This window comes from Schistocerca nitens, chromosome 10 (genome assembly GCF_023898315.1).
Source record: "Schistocerca nitens isolate TAMUIC-IGC-003100 chromosome 10, iqSchNite1.1, whole genome shotgun sequence".
Taxonomy (NCBI): domain Eukaryota; kingdom Metazoa; phylum Arthropoda; class Insecta; order Orthoptera; family Acrididae; genus Schistocerca; species Schistocerca nitens.
Window position 1 is genome coordinate 228,616,382 of NC_064623.1, and position 19,307 is coordinate 228,635,688.

Genomic DNA, 19,307 nt, shown 5'->3' on the forward strand with positions numbered 1-19,307 from the left:
TGAAGGGGTATATCTTTCGGTCTCTTCCATTACTCCTTCAGCTCAAGGCGTCAGAAATATCGTCTGCCAATCAGCATTGCTCTTCTAAAACAGGAGAATGACGTTTCGTTTAAGGCGACCAATCCGGAAATCTGTAGCATCGCCGTTTGGTGTTTGCTGTCTCCCTGTGAAAATCTCTGAAACAGCGTGCTATATTTGTAAAGAATGCGTAGGCTGGACGCTCCCACACAATGTATTGGAATTTGCTTTTAAGCTGAACAAGGGGTCGTCCTTTCACTCGGGCAAACGCTGTCTGCTCCACGGGCGGTCACCGGCCGACATAGGTAGGCTGGGACCGGCCTCCTGGCGTGCGGTTGCTCTCCCGAACTAAAAGCCCCTGTGACCGTCGTGTCTGGAATGTATGTGTGTACGCCAGTCTCGAGTATTTCAACCACGGTGTGCTTACTTGCTATTTGCATACCGTTTACATGAATTCGTACAACATTGACTTTATCTTATCGAGTATGGGTTCGAACGAAGCGTCTTGATGTGCGGAATATGATTGTGAGGGAGGAATATTTAAGCAATGAAGGTCAGGAGACCACGACGTCTTACACCGTAGTCATGAAACGCGTTCACGACAGTGAAGGAGCCTGTAACACGCAATACCCAAACGACGCAGCACAGAGTACGGTAACGCGCCTCCATATGAAACACACATAGTTTTCTCGCAGTGTCTTGTGTCTGTTCCGCCAGTGCAGAGTGCAGCGAGTAACAGATCTGCACCCTTGCAGGTACCACACTGGTCAAACGACGCACCGTCAACTGCCTTACGTGCTCTAGATTGCCAGGACTTTGGCGCACTACTGTCACGGTTGCGATAAACATAGTAACACGGTCCGTTCGAGTAAACCAGGCCCGCGGATGTAATGGCTGACGACCCAGTTGCTCATGGAAATCATCACCAACCCGTTATCGTTAAACGAAATACTATTACCGTCTAAGGTAGACACTACAGACGATGGGTCCTATATGCGAGGTCGTTCAGTAAGTAATGCAACACACTTTTCTTTCTGAAGGCGTGTTGGTTTCATTCAGGATTCTAATACACCATATTATTCCCCACTCTTTTGGATACAAAACCCTACCTTTCAACATAACCTCCGTTGAAAGCGACAGCCTTACACTCCCTTAGTGGCAGGGTACGTATGCCCGTCTAGCACCACTCCACTGGTCGACATCGGAGCCACCGCCCTGTACGATCAATAGCGATCCCATCACCTACATACCGCGTCCTTCATTGGGCCAAACAGAGGGAAGTCGGAAGGTGCGAGGTCCGAACTGTAGGGTGGATGAGGAAGAACAGTCCAACAAAGCGTTGTGAGGTCCTCTCGCGTGCACAGACTTAAGTGAGGCCTTACGTTCTCATGGAAAAGAAGAAGTTCGCATCCCTATAGAGACTAACACGCTCAACACTTTTCTTTAATTACCTGAGGGTAGCGCAACAAATTTCAGAGTTTATCTTTTAAGAAGAAGGACAACAATTTTTATATAACTGGTGCGCAATTCTGTTAAGTGAAGTGAAAGATACAAAAATCGTTTCCAGTAAAAAATCTGTTGACTACAAACGTTTGAAGCGATATCATCTACTCAGCATGAGAGAAACTCATGCCAAAGTCTTTATTTGCATTTTCAGTAACATGGTAGGTCTTGTAAGCGATGATGTCTCTGTCCACGAAGCTTTCCAGTCCAGATACGTTTGGTACACCAGTTCCACCTCGTACAATAGCCACTGTCAACCATCCGTTGCCGTGGGTGAATGTATCGTTAATGTCCATGCTGAAATTCAGTCAGGAAAAGAAAAAAATCGTTATTACGGTCGTCTTCGGTCCCGGGTTCGATCCCCGCCACTGCCTAATTTTTGATAAATAATCAGCATTGGCGGCCGAAGACTTCCGGCATAAGAAGTCAGCCTCATTCTGCCAACGGCCTTGACAAAGAGGGCGGAGGAGCGGATAGAGGTTCAGGGCACTCTCTTGTCCTAGGGGTGGGAAATTGCCCCTAAAGGCGGAAGAATCAGCAATGATCAACGACATCAGGATGCAGAAGGCAATGGAAACCACTGCATTAAAGACACGTAACGTATATCCACAGGACATGTAGCCTGTAATTGAAGAAGTGTCATGATGATCTCTCCATTGGCAAAAGATTCCGGAATAGTCCCCCATTCGGATCTCCGGGAGGGGACTGCCAAGGGGGAGGTTACCATGAGAAAAAGATTGAATAATCAACGAAAGGATAACGTTCTACGAGTCGGGGCGTGGAATGTCAGAAGCTTGAACGTGGTACGGAAACTAGAAAATCTGAAAAGGTAAATGCAAAGACTCAGTCTAGATATAGTAGGGGTCAGTGAAGTGAAGTGGAAGGAAGACAAGGATTTCTGGTCAGATGAGTATCGGGTAATATCAACAGCAGCAGAAAATGGTATAACAGGTGTAGGATTCGTTATGAATAGGAAGGTAGGGCAGAGGGTGTGTTACTGTGAACAGTTCAGTGACCGGGTTGTTCTAATCAGAATCGACAGCAGACCAACACCGACAACGATAGTTCAGGTATACATGCCGACGTCGCAAGCTGAAGATGAACAGATAGAGAAAGTGTATGAGGATATCGAAAGGGTAATGCAGTATGTAAAGGGGGTCGAAAATCTAGTAGTCATGGGCGACTGGAATGCAGTTGTAGGGGAAGGAGTAGAAGAAAAGGTTACAGGAGAATATGGGATTGGGACAAGGAATGAAAGAGGAGAAAGACTAATTGAGTTCTGTAACAAGTTTCAGCTAGTAATAGCGAATACCCTGTTCAAGAATCACAAGAGGAGGAGGTATACTTGGAAAAGGCCGGGAGATACGGGAAGATTTCAATTAGATTACATCATGGTCAGACAGAGATTCCGAAATCAGATACTGGATTCTAAGGCGTGCCCAGGAGCAGATATAGACTCAGATCACAATATAGTAGTGATGAAGAGTAGGCTGAAGTTCAAGACATTAGTCAGGAAGAATCAATACGCAAAGAAGTGGGATACGGAAGTACTAAGGAATGACGAGATACGTTTGAAGTTCTCTAACGCTAAAGATACAGCAATAAGGAATAGCGCAGTAGGCAGTACAGTTGAAGAGGAATGGACATCTGTAAAAAGGGCCATCACAGAAGTTGAGAAGGAAAACATAGGTACAAAGAAGGTAGCTGCGAAGAAACAATGGGTAACAGAAGAAATACTTCAGTTGATTGATGAAAGGAGGAGGTACAAACATGTTCCGGGAAAATCAGGAATACAGAAATACAAGTCGCTGAGGAATGAAATAAATAGGAAGTGCAGGGAAGCTAAGACGAAATGGCTGCAGGAAAAATGTGAAGACATCGAAAAAGATATGATTGTCGGAAGGACAGACTCAGCATACAGGAAAGTCAAAACAACCTTTGGTGACATTAAAAGCAACGGTGGTAACATTAAGAGTGCAACGGGAATTCCACTGTTAAATAGAGAGGAGAGAGCAGATAGGTGGAAAGAATACATTGAAAGCCTCTATGAGGGTGAAGATTTGTCTGATGTGATAGAAGAAGAAACAGGAGTCGATTTAGAAGAGATAGGGGATCCAGTATTAGAATCGGAATTTAAAAGAGCTTTGGAGGACTTACGGTCAAATAAGGCAGAAGGGATAGATAACATTCCATCAGAATTTCTAAAATCATTGGGGGAAGTGGCAACAAAACGACTATTCACGTTGGTGTGTAGAATATATAAGTCTGGCGACATACCATCTGAGTTTCGGAAAAGCATCATCCACACAATTCCGAAGATGGCAAGAGCTGACAAGTGCGAGAATTATCGCACAATCAGCTTAACAGCTCATGCATCGAAGCTGCTTACAAGAATAATATACAGAAGAATGGAAAAGAAAATTGAGAATGCGCTAGGTGACGATCAGTTTGGCTTTAGGAAAAGTAAAGGGACGAGAGAGGCAGTTCTGACGTTACGGCTAATAATGGAAGCAAGGCTACAGAAAAATCAAGACACTTTCATAGGATTCGTCGACCTGGAAAAAGCGTTCGACAATATAAAATGGTGCAAGCTGTTCGAGATTCTGAAAAAAGTAGGGGTAAGCTATAGGGAGAGACGGGTCATATACAATATATACAACAACCAAGAGGGAATAATAAGAGTGGACGATCAAGAACGAAGTGCTCGTATTAAGAAGGGTGTAAGACAAGGCTGTAGCCTTTCGCCCCTACTCTTCAATCTGTACATCGACGAAGCAATGATGGAAATAAAAGAAAGGTTCAGGAGTGGAATTAAAATACAAGGTGAAAGGATATCAACGATACGATTCGCTGATGACATTGCTTTCCTGAGTGAAAGTGAAGAAGAATTAAATGATCTGCTGAACGGAATGAACAGTCTCATGAGTACACAGTATGGTTTGAGAGTAAATCGGAGAAAGACGAAGGTAATGAGAAGTAGTAGAAATGAGAACAGCGAGAAACTTAACATCAGAATTGATGGTCACGAAGTCAATGCAGTTAAGGAATTCTGCTACCTAGGCAGTAAAATAACCAATGACGGACGGAGCAAGGACACATCAAAAGCAGACTCACTATGGCAAAAAAGGCATTTCTGGCCAAGAGAAGTCTACTAATATCAAATACCGGCCTCAATATGAGGAAGAAATTTCTGGGGATGTACGTCTGGAGTACAGCATTGTATGGTAGTGAAACATGGACTGTGGGAAAACCGGAACAGAAGAGAATCGAAGCATTTGAGACGTGGTGCTATAGACGAATGTTGAAAATTAGGTGGACTGATAAGGTAAGGAATGAGGAGGTTGTGCGCAGAATCGGAGAGGAAAGGAATATGTGGAAAACACTGATAAGGAGAAGGGACAGGATGATAGGACATCTGCTAAGACATGAAGGAATGACTTCTATGGTACTAGAGGTATCTGTAGAGGGCAAAAACTGTAGAGGAAGACAGAGATTGGAATACGTCAAGCAAATAATTGAGGACGTAGGTTGCAAGTGCTACTCTGAGATGAAGAGGTTAGCACAGGAAAGGAATTCGTGGCTGGCCGCATCAAACCAGTCAGTAGACTGATAACCAAAACAAAAAACAAAAAAGAAACGGTCGTCTTGATGTACTACGTGAGACTCACATTACTATAGGCCATGGCGGCCGAGCACGGATGATTTCGGAACTGAATCGTAAGTGCAAAAATGTGACTGTTGAATCAACCGTTACTTATCTGAGATTATGTGAACCATGTCAGAAAAAGCAAAAAAACATTGAAAATGGGTGCTGTAGTGAAACTTATCATGCACAGTGAAATGAATTCACGATGTCAAATTGACTTAATCGACATACAGGCAAACCCAGATAATGTAAGTCGAAGTTCATACCTGTATACCGACATCATTTGAGAAAATTTGTTATCCTCTGCGCACTAAATTCGAAAAGGGGTGATGAAGTAGCATATCATCTTTTCGACATTTATGCCACCGTTGGTACCCCAAGTATCCTTCATTCTGATAATGGTAGAAAGTTTCGTAACCAAGTCATTCAAAGCTTATGTGGGATGTGGAATGATATAAAGATAGTCCACGGGAATGCGAGGCATAGTCAGTCTCAGGGATCAGTCGAAAGAACAAATCAAGATATCGGAAATATATTATCAACTTGCATGGAAACGAATGACACTTCAAAATGGTCTGGAGACCTGAGGTTTGTGCAAACAATGAAAAATGGGGTTTATCATGAAGGGATCGGATGTTCACCATAGGAAGGCATGTTCGGGGTTCCAATGAAAATGGGCCTTGCGACCTCAGTTGTTCCATGCGATTTAACAGAAACATGTAAACATTGAAGAAGACTTGGAAACAATGATAAACACCACTTCCACTGACTCACAGGAAATTGGAAATGACGGCTAGGGAACTGATGCCAGTGAATCAAGTAGTGGGACAGCAGAGACGGAGGTGGAAGGCGCGGCTGCATCAGCTGAGGAAGCACCAGAGACAGAGGATTTGACGACACCGGCACCTGCTAGTGGGTGTGACGAGACGCTGACGACTTCCAACAGCGTTAATAAGGTGAATCGGATCCGAGAAGCTGCAAAAAACGGTCTTCAATTGCAGGCAAAGAAAATGAAAGCAGCCTCACGTTACAAAATTCCAAAGTCTTCAGTTGGACGGAATGTGAGAATTAAAGTACCGGATGTAGACAGGGCAAAAATTGATGCACAGTTCATAATAGCAGTAGTGATAAATATTCAAGATGACGAATTTTGTCAACTTGGTACCAAAGCTGGTAAACTGAAGTGGTTGTACACTAGGAACCAATTTACATTGTGCAAGGAAAATTTTATCAATGTCGAAGAAGTAGAAAGAGAAGAAATTAGTCTACGGGAAGTCGTTGTCAAACAATACTTTGTTGGAGGACAAGGGTTCAAAAAAGGACAGTTGCTCAAAAAAGTGTTCGACTAACAAATGATTGAGTAAACCGTCTTCCATATTAAATAATTTGAAATACCACAACAGTCAGCCTTGGTGTAACAAAAATTAACGTTACAAGGTAACAGTTTTTACAAAATGTCTCACTAATATGGAATACTGCTCATTATAACAATGTTGGTATGTATTAGTGTTCAAAATAGATAAATTACAATAAATACAACCTATTTCAATAAACTGCTAAGCCAACTTTTTTAATGAGTACAATTTTACCAATTGGTACTGGTAAATCCTAAGATTTACCAACGTATCTCGGTATAAGTTCGAAATCTATGCATATAGCAAGAAATTTCGGACTTTTACCACACCGTGATTATAAATCTTACGTTTCAGCAGTTACTTCTAGACTTTCCCCCTCATCTTACTTTTACAGTGATACTGGCGCTGTTACGGCCACAGCAACGAACGTCTCCTGGGAGTCCAGTAGCTCGTCACCGATGCACCGCTGCCGCTTTATTGTAATCATCGCACACTCATACTGAGAATGGGACACAGAAATTGCTTCGCCACTGCATAATACCGGTCCTCTGCCGACGCCTCTCCAAGGCACTAATCCGGCCCTCAGGAATTGCCTCGCTGTTAGGCGGGTGCCGGGCTATTGCGTATGCGTCGACGACATTCTCGGAGTCCTTCTGGTAGTGTACGACTGTTGTAACTGACAATTTGAAAGTTTTTACAAATTTTCTTTACGTGTCTACATGGAAATGACTGAATAACAACGAAAAGTCACAAAGCCAGTAAGAATTTTCTTCTACAGGCAACAAAAGATAACTTCTAAGCTTCCCACAAGAGTCCGCGGTAACACACATACACTTAATTCCAAATCCTATTCCGATGGCGAAGACGTAGTCATCCGTGGAAACGTCCTGGAGGTCGGTATTCGGCGTGAACTGACGTCTGGTGCTGTTTCTAGCCTATAAACAGTATTGGCCAGCCAATCAGATGTTGGTGTAGTAATACTTTCTGCAGGCCATCTCGAATTCCCTCTGCAGGAAGTAGTACGCGGAAGAGCCGGAGCGGCACAGGGGAATGAGCACCATTGTAGCCCGGTGCCGTAGGCCGATCGGCAGCTAAGTCGTCCTGAAGCAGGCGGTGGAAACCGGCCGCCGGTGAGTAGGGCGCCGCCTTCCGTGCGATGCGGAGGGAACGTCGTAGTGGTGGCGGTTGTGAGGCGACTGTGGGCTGGGCAAGCAGCATGGGAACTTCCGCATCGTCCAACTGGGGCGGCGCCGAAGAGCGGCCGGGAAGTGGATCCTGGGGAAGGTCCCGGGTTGGCCCAGGTCCAGAGGGGGCAGCGGCGGCGTGGGGCTAACAGCCGGCGGCTGCTGGCCATTTCCTGGAAGATCCCCCACTAACAGAGGAGAGGGCAGCAACATAGGCCTCACGAAAGGGGCTGGCAACGGGAAATAGAGAGAAGCCGGCGTTTGGGGCTGCAGCTGGTCGAGAAAACGAGGACGGAGTTTGTTGTGGTGACACGAAACCACCCTGTCGTCCAGGCAGACGTCGAACAGTTGTCGACCACAGGGCCAAAGAACGACCCCCAGCAGCCAGTGGGGCTGGGACCCGAAACTGCGCGCCCCCACAGTGGAGCCGGATGAATATCTGGAAGCGATGAGCTGTGCGCGAGGTGCCACCTGCAGCAGGAGGAGACGGAGTAGGGTCCGAGCAGTTCAGCTGGACTCTTGTCACCCACCGGTGTGGTCCTGTAGGAACTGAGAAACAACTTAAGTGTCTTCCAGAGAACGGTCTTCTCTGTACTTTTGCATCTGAGTTTTAAATGTGTGAACAAGGCGCTGTGCCCCGTCATTGGATTGTGGATGAAAAGGTGGGGTAAAGACGTGGTGGTTACCATGATCATGGCAGAATTTGGCGAACTTTTGACTGCGAAATTGTGGGCCATTATCAGTGACCAAGGTGACGGGAAGGCCTTCAATGGAAAATATTTTGGGCAGGGCCACGATAGTAGTCTCCGTGGTGATAGAGGAGCATCGGACAATGAAAGGGGAGTAGGCGTCCGTGACAAGCAATGGGTAAGCACCGAGGAAGGGTCCCGCAAAATCCACATAGATGCATTCCCATGGGAGGGAAGTGGCCGGCCAGGATTGGAAGGACCGGCGTGGAGCAGGAAGGTCCTGGGTACACTACTCTTAAACCCAGACCTTCATGTCTACCATCATGCCGACCTAGAAGACATGGCGATGTGGGAGGGTTTTCGTCTGGGAAATACCCCACTGACCTTGATGTAGGATGTTGAGAATCTGGGACTCCAGGGACGTTGGTACGATGACTCGTGGATTGGCGTCATGTTCCACATGGAGGAGCACCCTGTCGATGGCCACCAGTTGATGGCGGATGGAGAAAAAGAATGGGAGGTCAGCCCGGGCGCGAGGAGAGGAAGCATCGGCCAGCTGTGGAGTACATAGCGGTGCACCACTTACAGGAGCGGGTATGTGGCCGTCGCGGCGGCCACCCGCGCAGCTGTGATGTTGAATGCCGCCAACGCCGCGTGTATGTCTTCATCGACCTGAAAAATTGGGACGTCCAACGAATCGAATGCCAAATCCTGGCTGGATGGGAGCCGAGGCTAGGCATCGGCTTTGGCATGCTGGGCGGTGAGCCAGAAATGGATGGTGTATCTAAACCTGAAAGGAATATGGCCCTTCGCTGCAGGTCGTGGGAAGTCTTCGTGGGTAATCGGGCTGCTGGTGAAAATAAGGCCACGAGGGCCTTATGGTCAGTGATTAAACGAAAAGACATACCGTAAAGGTATCGGGGGAATTTGGTACAGGCAAAAACGAACACGCGGGCCTCCTTCTCAATTTGGGAATATTTGCATTGGGCCTCCATAAGGGATTTAGATATGTATGCCACTGGGCGTTCTGATCCATCCAGTAGACAGTGTGAAAAGACAGCCCCAACACCATAGTCTGAGGCGTCCGTAGCCAAGAAAAGATGAAGAGAGGGGTATACGGCATGAGACACTCCACCAAGCGCAACCGCCCCCTCCCCCCCCCCCACCCCAGCCGCTTGAAGGTTCGGAAACCCGATTCACAAGCCGGGGACCAATGAAAAGGCATGGTCTTTCAGCATAGGCGATAGAGGGGCGCCGCAATGTGAGCGGCGGAGGGAATGAGCTTTCTATAGTAAGCAATTTTACCAAGGAAAGATCGCTCAGACAAGGAAGGGCCTCTATAGCAGCGACATGGGAGGAGGTAGGAGATATGCCACTTCAGGAAATTTTGTAGGAGATAGCAGGTTGAAAAAAGGAGCATTTAGCAAAGTTGCGTTTTAGGCCCACAGTCTGCAGACGCAGCAACAATTGTCACAGATGACTGAGATGTTCACTCGTTGTACGGCTGGTGATGACGATGTCGTCGAGGTAGTTGATACATCCAGGCACATCTTGCAAGAGCTGTTATAATTAATGCTAAAATATGGCTGGTGGACTAGCGATGCCATACATGAAGAGTTTCAACCGGAACAGCCCAAACGGTGTGTTGATGACGGCCACGTGAGTAGAAGGCTAATCAAAAGGAATTTGGAAGTAGGCCTTAGCAAGATCGATCTCCGAAAAAAATTGGCCTCCGGCGAGCTCGGAGAACTGGTCTTCAGGACGGGGAAGGGGATAAACCTGTAGCTGAGGGTTTAGCGTAGCCTTGAAGCCACCACAAACCCAAAGACACCCAGCTGGTCCCTTGAGGACGACCAAGGGTGGCGCCCACGAGCTGTAACAGACCGGTGTGATGACTCCCTCCATGGTGAGACGGTCCAGTTCCTTTTTAAGAGGATGTTGGAGGGCGAGGGGAACCTGTTGAGCCCAGAAGTACTTCTTGGGGGGGGGGGGGGGGCAGATGGTTTCAGCTGGAGTGATGCCTGAAAATCTTGAGCACAGCCGATGCCCGGCAAGAAGAGGTCCTGGAATTATATGCACAAGGTATTGACTGCCAGAAATGGAACCTGGGAAGACATCAGATGAACACTGTCGTCAATGGCGAAGCCAAAGGCACGGAAGGTATTCAACCCAAAGAGGTCCACAGTGGCTGCATTGTTGACCACAAGGAAGGTAATTTCCTGGCGAACTGATTTATATGGGACAGAAGCCACGAACTGTCCCAAGAGAGCGATCGCTTGCTTATTATAAGTAAGGAGGCACCATGGTGTGGGCGCCAGAGGGGGCGCCCCAATCTTTGCATAAAAGGAATAGTTGATCAGTGAGACCACAGCTCCAGTATCCACCTACATCTGCAGCGGCCGACCATTGACCTGAACATTGATCATCAGCTTGGAAGATCCCGAAGCTCCTGGTTGACGTCCATGGGTAGAGGCCCCCGACTGTCATTGGTCAGAGGAGGAGGAGGAGGAGGAAGCAGACCAAACTGACATGTCCGTTACGGGTACACACTATAGAATACGCCCGCCTGTCAGGGCAGTCTTCCCGTGCATGGTCCTGAAAGCATCGTGTGCAGGACAGCAGCCTGAGGGGCTGGTGATGCTGGCGAGGGCGCGGGGGCCTCTGTGCACCGGCGATCCTCGCCGGACCTGCGTAGGCGGCCGAGGGTGCCAAGTCCTGGACAGGGCGGCTGCTGTGCTGAACCTGACGGCCGGCTCCCCTCATCGGAACGAACGGCGGCAACGTCGTCGACCTCTGCCAGCGATGCGACGGGCTCCGAGGCGTCGTGGGTTCGGAGGGACGCCACTTGCGCCCAGGTTTCCAAACGCTTGTCGGCCGCCGTAGACTTCGTACTTGAATGCCAGATCAGTGATCTGGTCCAGAGCAGGATCGTCCAATGTGAGGGCGTCGCGTCGGAAAGTCGCGTCAGGAGCGGCCTGGATGAGGTGGTCGCGGACCATCTCGTCAGTGTAGGATTCTTTGGAGACCCGTGTGGTGAAGAGACACTTCCGGCTGAGACCTTGCAGTTCCACTGCCCATTGGCGACAGGATTGGCCTGCCTTCTTGCAGCACTTGTAGAATTCGACCCGGGCAGGTAATATGTGGAACCGTCGATGGTAGCAAGCCGTGAGAACCTCACAAATCTGGGAGAAAGTCGGAGAATCCGCAGGTCGAGGTTGTAGTTTCGTCAAGAGAACATACACTTTGGACTGGATCCAGGACAAAAAGTAGGAACGACGAGCTGCCACTTGGACAAACTGGTGGATGTGAAAATGCTGCAGGAGCCCCTTCTCGTATGTTAGCCAGTCTTCAGTATCCTCGTTGACGGCGGGGGCAGTGGAACCGGCAAACAGTTGAAAACATTGTAGTAAGTCGTGCACACTTTGGATCAGCTGCTGAAGCACTATTTCCGGCATGATGAAGGCACACGCAAGCACAAACTCGTCGCCACTTGTGTTGTAACTGACAATTTGAAAGTTTTTACAACACAACTTTTATTTACGTGAGTCTACATGGAATTGACTGAATAACAACGAAAAGTCACAAAGCCAGTAAGAATTTCCTTCTACAGGCAACAAAAGATAACTTCTAAGCTTCCCACAAGAGTCCGAGGTAACACACATACACTTAATTCCAAATCCTATTCCGATGGCGAAGACGTATTCATCCGTGCAGACATCCTGGAGGTCGGTCGGCATTCGGCGTGAACTGACGTCCGAGGCTTGTTCTAGCCTTTAAATAGTACTGGCGAGCCAATCAGATGTTGGTGTAATAATACTTCCTGCAGCCATCTCGAACTCCCTCTGCAGGAATGTCTGTTTCCAAAACAGCCAATGTTTACGATTTCTTACTCTTTGGGGATAGACAACCTCGGTAATGTGTGGCGTTGTGTTGCCGGCTCGAAGTGGCTACCTTGGTGACGGCGTCACAACGACTATGATACTAGCGCGACTATGGTCACCGTATGGAACCTCTCTAGCGAATCCAGTAGCATGTAACACAGATTGACCGCTGCCCATTTATGTAACCCACGCACTGTCAGATTGAATATGCAACACAGAAATTGCGACATTGCATCTTACAGGCTCTCTGCCACCGCATCGAGAAGACACTATGGTGCCCTCAGATCTGATTGTCCATGACACAGATGCTCCGCTAATGCACATGGCTTGAGAACATTTTTGCTGTCATTTTGCTACTGTATATCTATGATACTGGCGTGACACTCGTCTACGATCACCGAATGGAACTTCCCCTGGGTGTGCAGTAGCTTGTAACCGACGAACAAATGCCACATTATTATAAGCGTTGCATTCTGAGATTGACGAAGGCACAAAAAAATGTATTCCGCAATGCATTCTATAGGTTCTCTGTGACGATTCTCCAAGATACTAATGCTGCCATTAGGGTTATACAGCTCAAGAGACGGGTTCTACGCTATTGCATATGGCTCGCGGACAATTTTGGAGTAATTTTGCTAGTGTATACCTATGACACAGAGGTGGCACGCGACTACAGTCACCGAATAGAAACTCACCTGATTGTGCAGCAGCTTGTGATAGACGAACAGTTGCTACTTCATTATAGGCGTTGCATTCCCACATTGACGATGGGACAAAAAAATTTCTTCCCCATCGCATTCTACGGGCTCTCAGCGATGATTCTCCAAGACGCTAATGCTGCCCTTAGAGGCCGATTGTTCATTAGGCGGCAGGTGGACCATTCTACATGGCTCGCGGACAATTTTGGATTCATTCTGTAGTGTTGGCAGAAAAGCCAACACTGTTTTTCTAGAGGCGGCCGAAATGCACGCGTTTAATTACACGCTGACTGGCGTGAGGTCTGGAACAGGACAATGTCTTGAGAATTGCAATAAAGTACGAAATTCTTGTAATACTTAACTTTAATCCATAATTGTAGAACATCGCTCTTGATGATACATTAATAGAATCTCAATATCAATTGAATACGGCGCCTTGCTAGGTCGTAGCAAATGTAGCTGAAGGCTATGATAACCATCGTCTCGGCAAATGAGAGCGTATTGGTCAGTGAACTGTAGGTGGACCAACTGGGCGAGTGCCAGGACGTCTCTCTAGACTAGACCTGCCGTGTGGTGGCGCTCGGTCTGCGATCACTGACAGTGGCGACACGCGGCCGATTTAAAGGCTACCACCTAGCAAGTGTGGTGTCTGGCGGTGACACCACACATTCTGCTGGTGCATATCTATGATACTGCCGTGGCACTCAATTACGATCAACGAATGACACCTCCCCTTGGTGTGCAGTAGCTTGTAACCGACGAAGAACTGTCACATTATTATAAGTGTTGCATTCCGACGTTGAGGATGGGACAGAAAAATTTCTTCGCCAGTGCATTCTATTGGCTCCCTGCGACGATTCTCCAAGACGCTAATGCTGCTCTTAGAGGCCGATTGATCATTAGGCGGCTGGTGTGCTATTCCATATGGCGCGCGGACAATTTTCGATTCATTCTGCTTGTGTATATCTATGATACTGGCATGGCCCTCATCTATGATCACGGAATGGAACCTTACCTGGGAGTGTGCTATCGTGTAATCGATGATCAGATGCCACTTTATTATAAGGGTTGCATTGTGACAATGAAGATAGGACGCAAAAGGCTTAGAAAATTCATTCTAAAAGGTTCTCTGCGACGATTTTCCAAGACGCAAATAATTCCTTAATATTCGATCGTTGATTATACAGGTTCTGCGACATTGCATATGGCTTGCGGATACATTTGCATTCTGCTAGTGTATATCTACGATACTGTCGTGGCACTGATCTACGATCACGGAATGGAACCTGCCCTAGGAGTGCAGTAGCGTGTATTCGCGGATCAGCTGCCACATTATTACAAGCGTTGCATTGTGATATTGACGACAGGACACGTAAGGCTTAGAAGATTCGTTCTAAAGGCTCTCTGCGACGATTCTTCAAGACGCTAATAATTCCTTAATATTCGATCGTTGATTATACAGGTTATGCGATATTGCATATGGCTTGCGGATACATTTGCATTCTGCTAGTTTATATCTGTTCGCTGCTCCTGGTCTCGCGGTAGCGTTCTCGCTTCCCGTGCTCGGAGTCCCGGGTTCGATTCCCGGCGGGGTCAGGGATTTTTCCTGCCTCGAGATGACTGGGTGTTCTTGTGCAGTCATCATCATCATTCATCCCCATCACGGTCGGAGGAAGGCTATGGCAAACCACCTCCACTAGGAGCTTGCCCAGTAAAGCGGTGCGGCTCTCCCGCATCGTTCCCCTACGCTCTGTAAAGAAGCATGGGACTTCATTTCATTTTTCCAGTGCATATCTATGATACTGACCTGGCACTGAACTACGATCACGGAGTGGAACCTACCCTGGGAGTGTATTAGCTTGTATTCGACGATCAGCTGCCGCATAATGTAAGTGTTGCATTCTGACATTGACGATAGGACTCAAAAGGCTTCGAAAATTCATTCTATACTCTGCGGCGATTCTCGAAGACACTAGTACGGGCTTACGGTTCGATCGTTGATTAGGCGATTTCTGCGATATTGCATATGGCTCGCGGAGAAATTTGAATTCTGTTAGTGTAAATCTATGATACTGTAGAGGCACTCAACTACTATCACGGTATGGAACCTACCCTAGGAGTGCAGTAGCGTGTAATCGAATAGCAGCTCCCACATTATTATAAGCGTTGCATTGTGACACTGACGATACGACACAAAAGCTTAGAAAATACATTCTAAAGGGCTCTCTGCAACGATTCTCCAAGATGATAATACTTCCTTAATATACGATCGTTGATTATACAGGTTCTTCGATATTGCATAAGGCTCGCGGACAAATTTGCATTATGCTTTTGTGTATACCTGTTATACTGGCGTGGCACTCAGCTACGATCACCGAATGGAACCTCCCCCGTGTCTGCAGTAGCTTGTAACCGACGAGCAGCTGCCACATTATTATAAGCGTCGCATTTTTGGACCGTTTTGCTGGAGATGCCCACTTTCGTTGCATATGTGACAAGTCAAAGTCTGTCCATTGTAAATAACGTGCGCTTTGTTACCATAAACCAAAATATGAGATGGAACGTTATGTTTGACATGCATATCGACAGAACGAACACCACTAAAGTATTCCAGTCTATCCTGGGTTCACCATCGTTCATTACGAAATTGCTTGATGACTTTGTATTTACATAATACGTCTTTTAAGTAGGGTAACTCGGGGTGAGTTGGACCACTGGGTGAGACGGACCAGTGACGTATTTCGTGAATGCGCCGCTAGAGAGCAGCACCTTTCACTTGTGAGTAAGCAAAAGTGTTTTTGTCATTATCGTCTTAGTTCAGAAGAAAAATCACATTTTCTGTTTTGGTAAGTTGAAAAGTTTTATCACGCAGTTACGTTCTTTTAGTATTATGGCACAGTTTGTACAGTATTTCTGTAGTTTCATTACTAAAAGCTTGACAAATGTGTTGGCATATACCTAATCTAAAATGGCCACCGATCTCTAAAACTGCAGACTGAAATCGGGTTGGTCCATCTCTCCCAGACAATCGGGGTAGATGGACCACAATTAAATATATCTTAATTGACTATGTAAATTACATTAATATTTTAAAAATTGATCGAATAACATGTTTTTGCCTAGGTGGTATTTTTCTCTATCAGAAAAATGCCAACTAATTTCAAAAGGACCGGATCTTGTGAGCGAGGCAAATGGACCGAAGATGGATTGATGAAGGCCATACATGCTGTGTGGGATAATATTATGGGTGTCAATGCTGCAGCTAAAGCTTTTGGTGAACCTAAAACTACATTGAAAAGAAGACTGCAGTCAAAAAATTATTCTAAGGATAGTATGGGACCTCGGCCTTTACTGGGTATTGAGAATGAACGAAAAGTCATCGCTCACATTAAGAAACTTCAAGAGCGAGGTTTTGCACCATGTAGAGATTCGGTAAGGAGTATGGCATTTGAATTAGCTGAAAGGCTAAATGAACAACATACTTTCAATAAGGAATTAAAAAAGGCTGGTTACGATTGGCTTCATTCCTTTCTTAGACCTAATCCCAATATAGTTGTAAGAAGAGCGGAAGGTGTGTCAGCTGTTCGAGCCAAAGCGATGAATAAAGACACTGTGAAAGAGTATTTCAAGCTTCTTGCAACTGTCATGCGCGAAAACGAATGGTTTGGCAAACCAGGCCACATCTACGGTATGGATGAAACTAGGCTGCAGCTGAACAACAAACCTGGCAATGTTTTAGCAATAAAGGTTCAAGAAACGTTGCGTCAGTCACGCCTGGCGAGAAAGGAGAGACAATTTCTGTTCTTTGTTGTGTCAATGGCGAAGGAACATTTCTCCCTCCCTTTTCCATAATGAAGGGGGAAAACCTAAAGCAGCAATTTATGGATGGAATGCCACCTGGTGCAATTGTAAGAATGTCTGAAAAATCTGCATATGTAAACAGTTCTGTTTTCCTGGATTGGTTCAAATGGCTCTGAGCACTATGGGACTTAACATCTTAGGTCATCAGTCCCCTAGAACTTAGAACTAGTTAAACCTAACTAACCTAAGGACATCACACACATCCATGCCCGAGGCAGGATTCGAACCTGCGACTGTAGCAGTCGCGTTCCTGGATTGGCAAATAAACCATTTCACTCCCAGGAAAGCAGCAGGACAAGTACTGTTAATACTTGATGGACGTCTCACATAAGCTGTTTGAAAATTTTAGGGTTTGCAGAGGAACAAGGGATTATTTTAGTGAGTCTACCTCCATATACATCCCACTGATTGCAACCGTTGGATCGAACATTTTTCAAATCACTGAAAAACTATTTTTACAAAGCTTGCAACAATTTCTTGATAAATAATCCAGGGAGGAAAATAAACCGTTTGGAAAACTACTAAATTCAGCGTGGGCTAAATCAGTCACCGTCGAAAATGGTACAAGTGTCTTCAAGGCATGTGGAATAATTCCACTGAGTATGTCTGCAATCTCCGACTGCGCTTTTTTGTCGGAAGTTGAGTCAGTGCCAACAAATATAGGAGCTGAATCTAGCACTCAAGCCAGCCAACCAGTTCACAGCTCATCAACAAACCTAGCGATCCCAAGCACGTCAAAAGAGCTGAGTTCCTCCTCCGACACAACTTCAAACACCACTCCTACGAAATCCCAGACTTCCACGATTACTACGTCAAAGCTAACCACACCGACGTCTAAGCAAACACCGACAAAGCTTTTGGAAGAAATATCACCTGTTCCTTCTATTGACAAAGCACTAAACTTTGCTGAAAATATTAAAAGTCTAAAGGGAAAGAGGGATGAGAAAAGAAAGGCAACAGAAAAAAGGGAACAAAAACTAGCAACAAAGCAGAGAACTAGGGAGGAGAAAAAGAGACCCAAGAAACGACAAAAGGAAAATGCTGCAAACAGTCCACCATGTTCATCAGATGCAGAAAGCTGCAACACTGAAGACTGTAGAAGATACTGAAAATAGCTTTGATGAACGGAATGAATATGAATGTGTGGTGTGTGGTGAAATATATTACGAAACCAACAAGAAAGACGATTGCATTCAGTGTATTTCTGTTCACGATGGTGACAAGAACGTTGTTCATCATTTGCTAATAAGTGTAACAGCTGAGGAAGGAGAAAAGTATCCTACAGTTTGCACAAAATCTACAAATAAATGAAAATCCAGTGTTCGCCTACTATTTACAAAAAACTGATAAAATGGTTTCGGTCTGAAACGCCTTACTGTATTCATTACTACATATTCCAATAAAAATATGTGATTTCCATTCACTCTTTTCTTCAGGTGTAGCAATTATTTACGTGGTCCATCTCACCCATACGGCTACTGGTGAGATGGACCGCTGATGTATATTTTTATTTCGTTGTGTTACTTACACTTTGAGTGGGAGGACCTCAATAATGTACTGTATGTAAGTTTATATGACAATCTATAGGAAAATGCTGCCAGAAGTTAAAAAAAAATTAAAACCGATGAATTTCACCCTAAAGAAAAAAAGTGGTCCAACTCTCCCTGAGTTACTCTAGCAGTTTTCTACCTCCGGGGGCAAATCAAATACTCTGACTTGTTTATAATCAAGATCAGGATATGAAATTGTAACTGTACTCACCGAATTATCGCGATGGAGGAATGCAGCTTTTCCTTCAAATTTCTGAAAATCCATTGCAGCACCAACGGGGAAAGCAGCTTCACAAAAGAATAGTATTGCTCCAAGTCGTAATAAGCAGTGTGCGTCCGATCCGAAGTAATGCCAACAACGTCAACGATTCAGTCATGAATATCCAGTGAATCTGGCTAAACGTTACGGGTTGCTTTGTCAAATCCAAATCTTAGGGTAAGCTTTCTGGGAAACATGTCTGCCACGTCAGCAGTTAACAGCACGCGAAAAGAAGGAAACTAAAATGCTGCATCACCACAATCACAATTTTATACAACAATGTAACGCAGAGACTGAATAGAAGGTAGCAACATCCAAACGGAAGTGCCATAACGCGTCCGCTCAGGACGGCCGCAAAACCCGCTATTCTGATCCCAGACAAAAGAAACTGTTTTGTAATTTCTGGTCGAAAGATTATGATCGCTAGTGGAAAGCGCTTAAAGTTGAACTGTCTGTAATACAACTATATCTTTAAATTATTTCTCAATACGAACCAAACTGCGATCTCTGTTTACGTTACTAACAAGGGAACCTCCCCATCGCACCCCCCTCAGATTCAGTTATAAGTTGGCACAGTCGATAGGCCTTGAAAAACTGAACACAGATCAATCGAGAAAACAGGAAGAAGTTGTGTGGAACTATGTAAAAATAAGCAAAGTATAC